Below are 13,113 nucleotides of genomic sequence, written 5' to 3' on the forward strand. Positions count from 1 at the left end.
CCCTGTCCATAATTTTTCCTCCTCATTGAATGATACTGCCTTAAAGTACAGCTACATCTGTCAATCTGACTAGAGGGTATAAAAACGTACCCAGTAAATATTAATGTGATGCTGCAGTTTGGGTCCTGGTAGTATGTCTTGTTCCTCCCATTCTGTTTAGTGCTTATCTGAAACTTTAAGCTTTTGTACCACCACAATGTTGGGAACATGACATGCAGATTGGTCTCCTCCTGATCTGAGGCACTCTCCCACATGCATTTACCCAAATCAGGAAATTTCACCTTCTCCTCAGCCCACATCATTGCTGCTCTGGCATTTCTCTCCTGTGAAGGATGTTGATATGCACGATCAATATGAATTATAGTGCCAAATAACTGACAGATGTCATGATTTATAAACTGAACAGCCTAAAGATTATTACACATTAGACACAGTATGGTGCTGGGGTGGGAGGTGTCTGAGAATGTTGTGTTTTACTTATTACAAATTGACATGGCCACAGAAGAATCTGAAATTGTCTGAAGAAAGGTGAGGAAGAGAAGCAGCAGTCATGGTCAACCTCCCTTGTGAAGGATATTGCACCTTCTTTGAGGCCACATGTGCTCTACCTTTCTGCTTCAGCTGCTGGATCAGATATATGCTCCATTGAGGCAGGCAACATAGCCTGGACACAAGGTTCACACTAGTACTCTTAGCAGAGGGTACATTTCATATCACTGTATGGGCCTGTATACATATAGCAGAGTTTCCCTAAAGATGTGCTGACACTTAGAAAACTTTGAAAAAACATGAAACAATTCTACCTATATATCTTAATTTCTCTCTCTCCCTGGAATCTCCCTTCTCTGCCCTTCCCTCCTCCAAAACAGATATTTCTAAGGCATCTAGTACTTAAACACATGGAGCAAAACTTTCAAACTTGACTGCTAAAATTAAAACACCAAAATCAGTGGCTTACTTTCTGCGATGTCAAGCCCCTACTGATGTTAATAGTAGGACCAGTGGAAATTACAGTGGGGGACAAAGCTGAAGAAGAACATTTGCCAAAAAAAACTTGCAACTTCATTTCTGAAAAATGCATCTACTTCCCTATTTTAAGTCACAACCTAAAGTTGAGATTTTCCTTTACCCTTTTTCTTGCAAAATACTCAGCTGAACTCTGCATTTAAGTTTCCTCCTTAATACTATTATTAAAGGTAGTAGTCTCTTTATTTACATCTCTCAAGTAGGACCAATAAAGTACTGAACAATGCCCTGTACTAATTCTAGCACTATAGATTGTCTCAGCCCACATACAAAAGCTGTAGACCAGGGATGGGCAACCTTTGGCCTGCAGTCTGCCAGGGTAAGCCTCCTGGCAGGCTGGGCCGCTTTGTTTACCTGCCGAGTCTGCAGGTTTGGCTGGTTGGGTTCACTGCTCCAGGCCAATGCAGGCTGCAGGAAGCGGTGCAGGACAAGGGATGTGCTGGCCACCACTTCGCGCTGCCCCCATTGGCCTGGAACGGCGAACTGCAGTCAGTAGGAGCCGCAATTGGCCGAACTCGTGTACGCAGCAGGTAAACAAATTGGCCTGGCCCTCCAGGGCGCTTACCCTGGTGAGCTGCATGCCAAAGGTTGCCAATCCCTGGCGTAGACAGTAGAATTCTGGGGACCAAATACTGAGATACATTCCAGACAAACTCCTACTGAGGACAGTTAGGAGTTCTTTACAAATTCATTAAGAAACTCAGGATTTGGGACAAACAGGGAAATCTTTACACATTTTCCATAGTGTCACTGGACTCTTGCCATTAACTAGCTTATTTCACAAAGGTGCTATACTCTCTTGACCTTTCTCCTTCCTTATTTATAGCATGAACTGCAGCCATTAGTTACAACCCCGCAAGTCAGACTTTTAAATTTCTCATCAATAGTTAATTATCCCTTTTGGAGGGACTTGCTAACATATTTTCTTTCACACACACATTTATATAGGCATGGGAGCTTGTTTGCTATAACCTGCTTTTGATTTTTCACATGCTTCTGTTGTACTTTTCACATGCCTCTGTTGTTTGCTACTGAAAAACTGTATAATGTCCTTCTGACTCACTGTGTTCAACTGAATGCAACCTGACATTGCCTTATTTTCCATGAAAGATTTTATTTCACTTCTGGAAGACATAAAGACTGGATGTTTTTCTAATCAAAAATGTAACATATTTATGTTTAAGCTTCCTGATTGAAAACAAAGTTATATCACCTATCTGCACTGTGCTGAAGTCCCAATAACCTTCTCTTTTTTTTACACCCTAATGAATTCTGAATGCTGCAATTAACATTCAGCAATCTCATTACCCCTCTACCATAAATCTTCAAAAGCATCAGTGTGTTTTGACAGGCAAGCAAGGGAAGGGGAAGCAATATGCATATCCAAGCATTTTTTATGAATGCAGATTTCCTAAAGACCAAATTTAAACGATTTCAGAAACCTAACACTGCATTTGTGACAGTGAGTGCCAGAGGAGGTGTTGGAAAATCTTTCCCCCACAATGGAAAGCACAATTATATTTTTCTGATGTTGTTGAGTACATTCTCTTTTGATGCATGCACTATGAAAATAGATTGTTAATGCTAACAAGGAATCTGCTACCGAAAAATTACATGTTCTTAGAACGAAAGCAACAACAACATTTATTTTATACTTAAAAGTTCACAGAGGCTTTACAAACGAGTTGGTAACAAGACTTCAGAAACATTATTTTGGCAAATATGTGTACAGTACTTGGCTGTTGGAAGTCTTAAGATTTAACAAGGATCAGACATTTAACAGTTTACTAGAATAGTTATTTAATGATCCTTTAAACTGAAGTCTGACATTAGCTTTTACGTGCTCTTTAGACTTAATGGGCTACATATTGAGAAAACCATGGGCAAGTAATTTATTTTCCCCAACTAATGTATGCATCGTACGTGCCATTATGTGGTACTAAAACAGTGCTGTATCTTCAAAGGATGTCACCTGCATGAAGTGAATGTGAGAAATACAGTCGTTCCTGTTTTGCAGCACAAATAAGGGACAAGAAGTTTCAGTACTACCGAAATACTTAGTACATCACCTAGGAGAATCTTCAAAGCTTTGTGGAATATCAATTTTAATTATATTTCCTTCCAAAGGTTAGTCATGATGATGAGCAAGAAGCCATAGGCATATTTAAGAAGTTCATTTCTATTGTAGCTTTCATTTTGTACTCTTGATACTATTGAGATACTTTGTAAAGTAAAACAATTCAAGTATGAAGTAAATATATTTCTATATCATCAAATAAAGAACCGTACAGGGAATCGCCAAATACGTTTGGAATGTTTAAACATATGCTTCCAACTTGCCTGACTTAAAATCTCTCTTACATATTACAAACAATGAAATAGTAGACATAAATAATAGCTACCATTTCTTAACATTACTGGTGTGAGAACTCCTTCTCTCCAGCTCCTATTATTTGGACTAGTTTTTCAGTATTTCCCCATGTCATCAACTATCTACCTCACTTCAATTTTACCTTAAGACATAGCTTCTGTTCCTTGCCCCTGTCTCTTAATTTCTCAACAATACCTGAATTCTGGTTCAAATGGCAGAAGCTACAGAGGCTATGTCTTCACTACCCGCTGTATCGGCGGGTAGCAATCGATTTCTCGGGGATCGATATATCGCGTCTCATCTGGACACGATATATCGATCCCCGAACGAGCTCCTATTGATCCCGGAACTCCACCAACCCGAACGGCTGTAGCGGAGTCAACATGGGAAGCCGCGGACATCGATCCCGCGCCGTGAGGACAGTAGGTAATTTGATCTAAGATACTTCGACTTCAGCTACGTTATTCACGTAGCTGAAGTTGTGTATCTTAGATCGATTTCCCTCCGTAGTGTAGACCAGCCCAGAGAAGGAGACTTACACACCAGCAGTGTTAAGATTTCATGGGGACACACACAGTGGGGAGGACAGTGAGAGATGAATAAGGAAGGAGAAAAGGAAAGATAGAGCCAATGGGTAAAATTTTCAAAAATGACTAAGTGACTTAGGCTCTGAAGTGCCACGTTCAAGAGTCTCATAGGCTTTTAGGAGCCTAAATCTCATTGAAAGTCAATGAGACTTAGGTTCCAAATTCACAAGGGGGGGTGAAAATGTTACTCAATGCCTCCAGGCAAGTTCATGGATCAAATTTAAAACAAGAAGGGCATTTTTAAATGGATCTTGAAGAGGGAACCAATTAATGTTTGTGTGAGAAGCATACAACCTGTTGAATACTAACTCTAGCCCCATATGCAGCAGACTGGATTCACCCCAAGAGTTCTGCTGGACTGAGATGGCTCGGTATCCTTCATTTCTGTTTTCAGATATTCAGCAAATCATGGCCCTTTCACACTTTTAACAAGTGAGGAAAAATGTTAGCTGGGATAACAAAGAAGCATTTTTCATCTTCTTAATGCCTTATCACTACTGACAATAGATGAAATTCACCTGCCCATAATCCTCTACCCACATTTAATATTGTATTTAGATTACAGGTCTATATCATGCTGCAGGAAAAAAGATGTGCTACAACATAGACCTAATATCCAGTTGAATTTGTTAGGGAATCATGTCAGTTATAATTTCATCACTGCAAACAAGAAAATGAACCAAATATGTGATCCACTGAATAGCACTAGCTGAGACACGGTCTTTCACATAGTCTCAAAACTGAAAATAACTTTTTTATAAAAAAGCATAACCTGCAAGAAATATTTGGCAAGTTTTGAAAAGTAGGCATGAAACTTTCCAAAATTAATTTCCAAACAAATTACTTAACAGGAAGCAAATGCATATGCAAGCATTTTTTTATGAATGCAAAAGCAGCAAAGAATTCTGTGGCACCTTATAGACTAACAGACATTTTGGAGCATGAGCTTTTGTGGGTGAATACCCACTTCATCAGATGCAGATTTCCTAAAGACCAAATTTAAATTATTTCAGAAACCTAACACTGCATCTGTGACAATGAGTGCCAGTGCGAGAATTTTCTCCTGTTTATTTTCAGATGGGGAAAGAAGGAGAAGTAGGAATTCACATAGCCCTAATTATTATTCAGTACATAGAGCAAGAGGGAAGAAAAACTAAAGCAGCAGGAGAAAAGGCCAACAACAATAGCCTAAAGGAACAATTTAGAAGGGGAGTCTCAACATCCTGGGGGAGGCCAGAATCTGGGTGTCCAGTTCCACCTTCCAGTAATACCACTCTGTGAAAAAAATCAAAATGACTTTCAGTATTTGGTTCCATCAGATTCTTTAGATGCTCATACAAATGCTGTGGCATAATATTTTGAATTGCCGTGAAACCCCTCTCCCCTACCCCCATCTCCCTAGATATTCTAACTAAAATGATAGTTCATGAACAACAAATTTTGCAAAATGGTATTAGAACAAAAGGGACCAGTCTCCCCACACCCTTCTGAATCCTCCAGCAGCTTGCAGCAATACAAAGTCAACGTAATTACGTGTGTGGATTCCCCTAATGCAGTAGTTCTCAACCAGTTTATCACTGTGGGCTGCATATGACCCCTACTTCCCAGTGCCCCCGCCCTCACTGCCCAGAGCCCCCCCCTACAACCTGCCCAGAGACCCACTCTCCTACCGCTTGTCCTCCTGCAGCACTTACCAGCCCCTTGCTGGCAGGAGCTCTCCTGAAGGCTGCCTTTTGGCTTTCCCACTCTGCCAGCCCCACCCCCTGACAGACAAGAGTACGAATTTTGAAATTTTTAGTATATAGCTAGGCCACAGCTGTGTGCTAATTGAGGCGCGGGTTGAGAACCAGTCTGCCGTAATGTAAGGGAATCCCTCTGCTGGCAAAGCAACATAATAGTCAGTGCTATGGCATTCCTCCCCTATCCCAACCCATAGCACAGGAGGCATTTTGAGGGTCTAGCCAGAATACTACTAGGCTCCCACAATCCCTAGCTCCTGGAGTAGCCTTTTGGATGTTAAAGTAGCAAAACACAATTTAACTGCAGCCTTCTGACTGCTCTAAACTGTGGTGGTGCCAGAAAGGGCCAAGAATTAAGGAAGATAAATGTGGAATAAAGCCACCTTTACAGTTCTTCCCACTCCTCAACATGTCCGTGTCTGGCACTGGCATAGCTGAAGATCTGGAACAAACAGGTGAATATTTATGAACTGCCCATATGTATTTTATTACAATGATCATAAAGCATATTAACAGTTCAAGTGACACCCATGAAAGGGTGAATTTGTAAACACCCAAGGAACTACTGTCATTTTTCAATTAGATTAGCCAGTGAGAGTTTTATTGACTAGATAAAATGTTCAGATATCATGGCGACGAACGCAGTATAACAACCAAATAAGCAGAGATTAGATTCGATGGAATTTGACACAATGTACATTCATCCCAGTACAGTATTTACCTGCACTTTGGAATGTGTTGTAGTCTCTATATTTAGAATGGGAAATTGAGAAAATACAATGGTTCATGTAATTAACACAGAAAATAATTGTGATGGGATTTCTCTGAGACCAGACAGAACTGGAATTCTTCTTCTTTAGATTGATTGTATGGTTTCAATTAAGGTGAATTGAATTAAACTCTCCACGGGGTGGACATCAGTGATTCTACATCTTCCTCTCTGAGAGATTCCAGATGTTGGGATTGAGCACTTTTTCTTCCTCCTCAACAGCTTTCAAATACTGACTAGAGGGTTTGGTCTCACTCTCTCTCCTGCTCAATCTGCACATAAGGCTGTTAGGGAAGAGCAGAAGGTTTTATGAATTGTAGTGGCACCAGTATGCAGGTGGCACTCAATTCTACATCAAACTTTTATTAAATTCAATTTTTCCTGTTTTGTGCTCTCTGAGTACGGCATAAACTGGTTGGAACTGACCCAAAGGAGTGATGGTGCTGTCAGAACAACCAGGAACGTTGTGCTGTTCTTTTCCTGTATGGTTCGTAGCTACTGTGGCCTATTAGAGTCTTCACTGGTTTTGCATATATGTAATATCAGAGGTGACCCAGTATTGCCTTTTTTTCATCTATAGCTAACCAAGAGACTGCCAACTTTCCTCCCAAATGCAGACTTCATTGTCTACGCTCCCATTAATTACATGTTCTGTGTTGCATTCACATTATTAGATAAACTTTTGTGGTCCCTCAATGCTCTTGGCCTCTATTATTTAAGAGATCACCCTTCCTTTTCATCTTACCATGACAGTTGAGACCTGCTGGGTTATTTTAGCCTAGAACTAGCAATAAGGAATTTTCTCTTAAGGGCCCATGCCTTTTGAATTCATGCTTCATAGTCCGAAAAGGCTCAACTCTGGCAAGTTGTAGATTACAACATAGGGTTTTCCTTTATTCACAGTTAGGCTTTTGGTAGAACATTTTATTATTATTAATTATTATTAGTATTCCAGTTAGTTGGCTTCTAAGGTCAGTCACATTTTTATGAAAGGCATGGCTGCTTGTGAGTTAGTTTTGATCTCTTTTGTTCAATGTCTAGCTGGCTTTTTGTTATAGTTACTGTACAAGACAGTAAATAACTAAAACAAATACAATACACAAGGGTCTCATATTTCTCTTGACCCAACAGACTGTGGTATCAACCAAGCATTTATTTTATTGCTGGTCACAATATTTACTACCAATATGAGAAAGAATGCTCCACTCATTCAGAACAACAAATAATATTATATTTCAGATACTGAAACACATTTCATGTTCTTTTTTAATTAGAGCACTATCCAATCAAGATAGATCCCTCCATCAAACCATTTTAGAACAGGCAGATGTTTCTGTTAGCTTCTTTCATAATAAATATATAGCCGTTATTTATAGCTTGCCTTCAGATCCCAGTAACAATGATAAATCCATTAGACTTCACTTTCATTGTTCCTGATGTTTCAAAAAATCCTAGGTGGGATTACAATCTGATAACACAGAGTCTGGTGTACATTGTACCTTATTTAGGAATGAACTGGAGAAGAATAAAGTTGACTTAGGGCTTCTAGTATCAAATACTTTTATTAAAAGACTCAGAATAATAGCGAGTAAATCCATGTGTTCATATAAATATAATAATGACATTATTACACCTATTAATAAATATAGATCTGCTGATGGGGTTTTGGCTGACGGGACATCATAAAATGAATTATATTCCTTCTTAAACAATATAATTAACTCTTAATGAACCTTTCCCTTTCCCCAGTAAATTCAATTTTGTCTAATCCTTGGGTTTATGGTAATGTTGAGCTCATTAAAATGTTACTTAAAACTCATTAGAATGCACACTGAGAGGTAACAGCTTCATTACGGTAATATGTTGTAAAAGAAAAAAAGAATGCTTTATTATCATTTAATTGTTTCCAAAACTGAATACATTTGCATAGTGATAAGGTTCATGGGATATTTTCAGTGGTACTCAATAATTAAGCAGCTCAGTAATTAAAAATGCATTTTCTAAAAATAAGTTTATGTTATTGCCTATTCCCAGTTGTTTTTTCAATTAGAAAAAGTGGACATATCAATATAGTTCATACTATCTCAGCAGCGGATACTAAAAAGATTTTAGTACTCTCAGCCCTTGATAAAATTTTGTTCCCAGCATTTTCTATTGAAAAAATTGCATTCAATATGCCTTTTATATGTTTAAAGATAAAATGTAGGCTTTATAATGAAGTTATAATACTCTCCAATCTTTTATTTATTCTTTCAAAACCACGCTATCAGATGTTAGGCACATCACTGGCCTTTCAGCTTTGGAAGCCTGGTTTCCACTTCTAATTTAAAAGTTACAAATGGAAAGGAATTTTGTGGTCTCAGTCTACATGTGGGGAGAAAAATCACTATAATTTTGATACTATTTATAATCACCATATATGCAGACTATACAACAGTCCCTTATCTTTACAGCAGCCATACACTGAGACTGGGGTCAGTTGGGACCCAATTCAGGTTTTAGGGCAAACCAGATTATCCATGAGACTGCTCTAAATTGTGTCTAGCCTGAACAGCCTTCAAGGAGCTGGATCAAACGCCAGAGTAGCTGCAGCACAACAGAGTTCTAGCCATACCCCTTTACCTTGGTCAAATCTATGAGGATTTTTCCTTCTCTAGGGAACTCCCCAGCTAGGTAGCATGTCATCTTTTTGATTGCTTCTCACTGCTAGAGCAGCAGAAAGTTCCAGTGGCAGAAGCAAGGATCTGGCCCAGTATATAGAAGCTTGAACAGAGTGTATCTGTATTATTGGGATAGTTATTACCTCTAGGTGCACGATGTACAGGTTTAAACGAAAATATCAGCCTGATCAGACTTGTCTATATAATTCCAATCTGAATAAATTGTTCTGTCTTTTTGGGAATTCATCTGGCTAGGTCACAGGTCTAGACCTATCTCCAACATATTGTTTGAGAGCAGCGAATATCAAAAATATAATAACGATGAAGCCAGTATTTATGGGCTAAAGATAATGCTGCACAGCTCCTTATATAAGCTCCAGATTAAGAAAAATGTAACTCTGGTGCTCAATATTTGCCACGTGAGCATTGGCTGAAAGGTGATGTAATGCTAACTGAGACTTAACGCTTGCATTTACACACCTAAACAAGTTTTCCAGAAAAGATGCTGACACATACATGGCTTTCTAGGACATCTAGCCCAGACCCTAAAGATATGTCTACACTGCAATTAAAAACCCACAGCAGGCCCGGGCCAGCTGACTCCGGCTCAGGCTGTGGCACTGTTTAATTGCAGTGTAGACTTCTGGGCTTAGGCTGGAGCCCAGTCTATAGGACCCAGTGAAAAGGGAGGATCCCAGAGTGCGGATTCCAGCCTGAGCTTGGAATTTTACAGTGCAATTAAACAGCCGCACAGCCTGAGCTCTGCGAGCCTGAGTCAGCTGGCATGGGCCAGTCACAGGTGTGTAACTGCAGCATAGACTGATTCTGAGATGGGGAAAGAAAGAGACGTCTTTGAAGCTGAGAGTCAGACAAAGAACTTTTTACCATGATAGCTTTTCAGGCCCCTTGTAATTTTAGTTTACTCCCAGACAAGTGATATTTTCAGTAATATTAAACTAAGGACATTTATTTCTGTATAAATCCTTTATATTGTGATTTTTTTTGCTCTCAATTTCTGTAAACTGTTTATATGTGTGTACACTACAGCACAACCCCGGAGCTATGAACTGACCAGTCAAGCACACACCTCATTTGGAACTGGAAGTATGCAATCAGGCAGCAGCAGAGACCAAAAAACAACAAAAACCCCCGACATCCAAAAACAATACAGTACAGTACTGCGTTAAAGATAAACTACTAACAAGTAAAGTTTCAAAGTTGTATTAAGTCAATGTTCAGTTGTAAGTGTTCGAAAGAGCAGCCACAAATGTTTTGTTCACAGTTATGGACATTTCAGAGTTACAAACAACCTCCATTCTTGAGAAGTTCGTAATTCTGAGGTTCTATTGTATATACAAACACATATAGATATGCGTGCACACACCGACACCACACACAATTAAGACACTCGGACTATGGTTTCAAAACTGATTGCTGAGGGAGTTGCCTGACTAGCACGTCAAAGACAAAAACTGAACTTGAACACGTTGTGATGGCAGACCCAGGAATATGGAACTGCTTAAGTACAAGATCACTGCACAAAGAAGGTTTGTGGGTCTTCACATCCATAGAGTGCTAGAGGAGGACTAGCGGTCGTCTTGTAGACAGAAGAGACAAACAACCTGAAAAGTACTAAGCACAGTAACAGCACAAGTGGTTGGGTTAACTCAGGGTTATTTAAACTCTGTTTAATGAGAACAAAATTTACTGATGTATTGGTGAGGAATGATATTCTTGGGGGGAAGCACTGGACTGGGACTGAAGAGAAACAGCCTTCAATTTCCAACCTTGCCACAGATTTCCTTGGGGAAATTGGACAAACCAACTCATCTTCCAGTCCATAGTTCCCCTTCTGGAAAATAGGGATAATAGTTATTTTCATTCACATTTTTGTCTATTTAGATAATTCTTAGCTCAAAGAGGTCACAGTCTTTCATAAGTACTTTCTGCAGTACTCAGCACAAGGGCTCCAGTTGATATTTCTGTAATACAGACAATAATAAAGTATTCAAAAATCAAACAAATATAGGATACTGACTCCACTAGACAACAGTATGTTGGCCTGCAAATTGTTCTCTAGTACAAGTCCGGTGATGTTTCTAAAATTCCTGTTGATACATTCTTAACAAACATGTGCCGGTAGAGATTTACGAGGTCATTTCTATAATCTTTCACATTTCACGTTCTGAGCCTTTTCAAAAGAAAACAAACAACATATCATTTCAGCCAAGAAAATAATCTCTCATTTTATCTTTATTGCACACACCAGCAGATAAGGTATGTCATTTCTCTCAAACACAGTGTGAGATGCCTGGAAATAAATAACCCAGACAGAAAATAAGTAACTTCCATAGTAAGTATTATTATTAAACTATCTTTGTTGTATTTCCATGTATCGAATAACCAAAGTTAAATGAGATACCATAAATGCAAAATAAAAGATAGATGACACATTTGAAAGAAAAGTAATTGCATATTATACTTACTAAAACTTCCCATCTCCATTGAAAAGCTAGCAACAAACAGCTTAAAAATACCAGTTGAAAACATTATAGGTTCAATTATTAACTGATATACATGGCAGGTCATTCACTGCATAGCCTAAACAATCCATTGCTTAGCATGTGCATACAAGTGCTGATTTTACATTATTTGTAACATTGTGGTCCTGTATACATCCGAGCCTTAGAGGTATATTTTTTAAAAAATATATGTTTATATTTCTCAATATACAAACAAATGAAACCAATAACATTTTAATTGGGAACCAATAAAGTTAATTTCCACATAAACTTCACCCTTTCTATCTTGTCCTCTCTAATCTGTCCTTGTCCCAGTCCTGTCTGTTCCCCATCTCTCACTCCTCATCTTATTCCCACACCTTTTGCTAACCCAGTCCCATCTTCCACTCCTCAGGTTTCTCAGTTCTAGGCTCCTCGCCCTAGATAGTTCAAGTCACAGGGCTTGCTGTCCAAGTCCCAATGCCCACCACTGTGAGGACTGAGGGATGGGCGGTCAAGCATAACGGTGAGTTGCAAATCAGAACCAGGGGTCAGAGCTGAAATCAGAGGCTGGAGTCAAGCCAGAGTCAGAGTCAGGGATAGGATATAGGAGCAAGGTCCTGGAGAGAGAGACAGGAAAGCAGAAGTGAAGGAGGATCTGGGATAAGTAGGGCAGGAACAAGCTGGTAGTGAGGAACCAAGAAGAAGAGGCAAGGCAAGGCTTATCCAAGTAGGTAAGGTCTGAAAAGGCAGACAGTCAAGGATTCATCCATTGGCTCAGACAACTTCCTGTGCCTCCTTCTGGCTTACGTAGTGCATCTGAGCCAACTGGTAGGGCCAGATGTCTCTTCCAAAAAGGAGCGTGGTGAGCAGAGCCCTTGACAAACTAGAGTTCTGCTAATCCTCTTCTCCCCTGGTTCCAGTGAGCGACTGGGTTGTGGCTATGGTCTGAGTGCTGCATGGGTTCAAGACCTGCAATCCCTCACTCACATCTTTTGCCACTGTCAGTGTTGTCCACACCCAGTGTCAGTTTCCTTGCCCAACCAGTCCCAATTTCCCCTTCCAACTCCTCATCCAATCTTCTAGCAGCATCCCAGTCCTAGTCTCCCTCCTTGGACTCCTCATGAATTACAGTCTTCACAGCAAACCTGCTTCCCAACAACTTGCCCCAAGTCTTCATGCTCAGCCAACACGCATTTTTTCCCTACGCCCAGTTCCTTGTCAGATTTTTGTCTCCTCCCCACTGCTGTCCAGTCCAAGTCTCTTTGTCCAGCCTGTCCCAGTCTAGCTTACTGTCTCTCCAGCATCTCTTCTGATCTCAGAGTCTATCCAACTCAGCCAAGTGGCAGGAAGTCTCCTCTCCACACTGTTTCCCTCACTGGGCTCCAAATCTCAATCTTTTCCCTGACTCACAGAGCCAGTGTGCTCGTCCAACCAGCTTTCCCTCGCTCTTGCCCCAG

General features: G+C 40.0%; 1 protein-coding gene across 17 annotated transcripts in view; it reads right to left on the reverse strand.

Annotated features, from left to right (window-relative positions):
• The window catches only part of ROBO2 (roundabout guidance receptor 2), a 653,740-nt gene that overhangs the window by 230,978 nt on the left and 409,649 nt on the right, over positions 1-13,113 (reverse strand). The window lies entirely within an intron of this gene.

The sequence above is a fragment of the Chelonoidis abingdonii genome, chromosome 1 (genome assembly GCF_003597395.2).
Source record: "Chelonoidis abingdonii isolate Lonesome George chromosome 1, CheloAbing_2.0, whole genome shotgun sequence".
Classification (NCBI taxonomy): domain Eukaryota; kingdom Metazoa; phylum Chordata; order Testudines; family Testudinidae; genus Chelonoidis; species Chelonoidis abingdonii.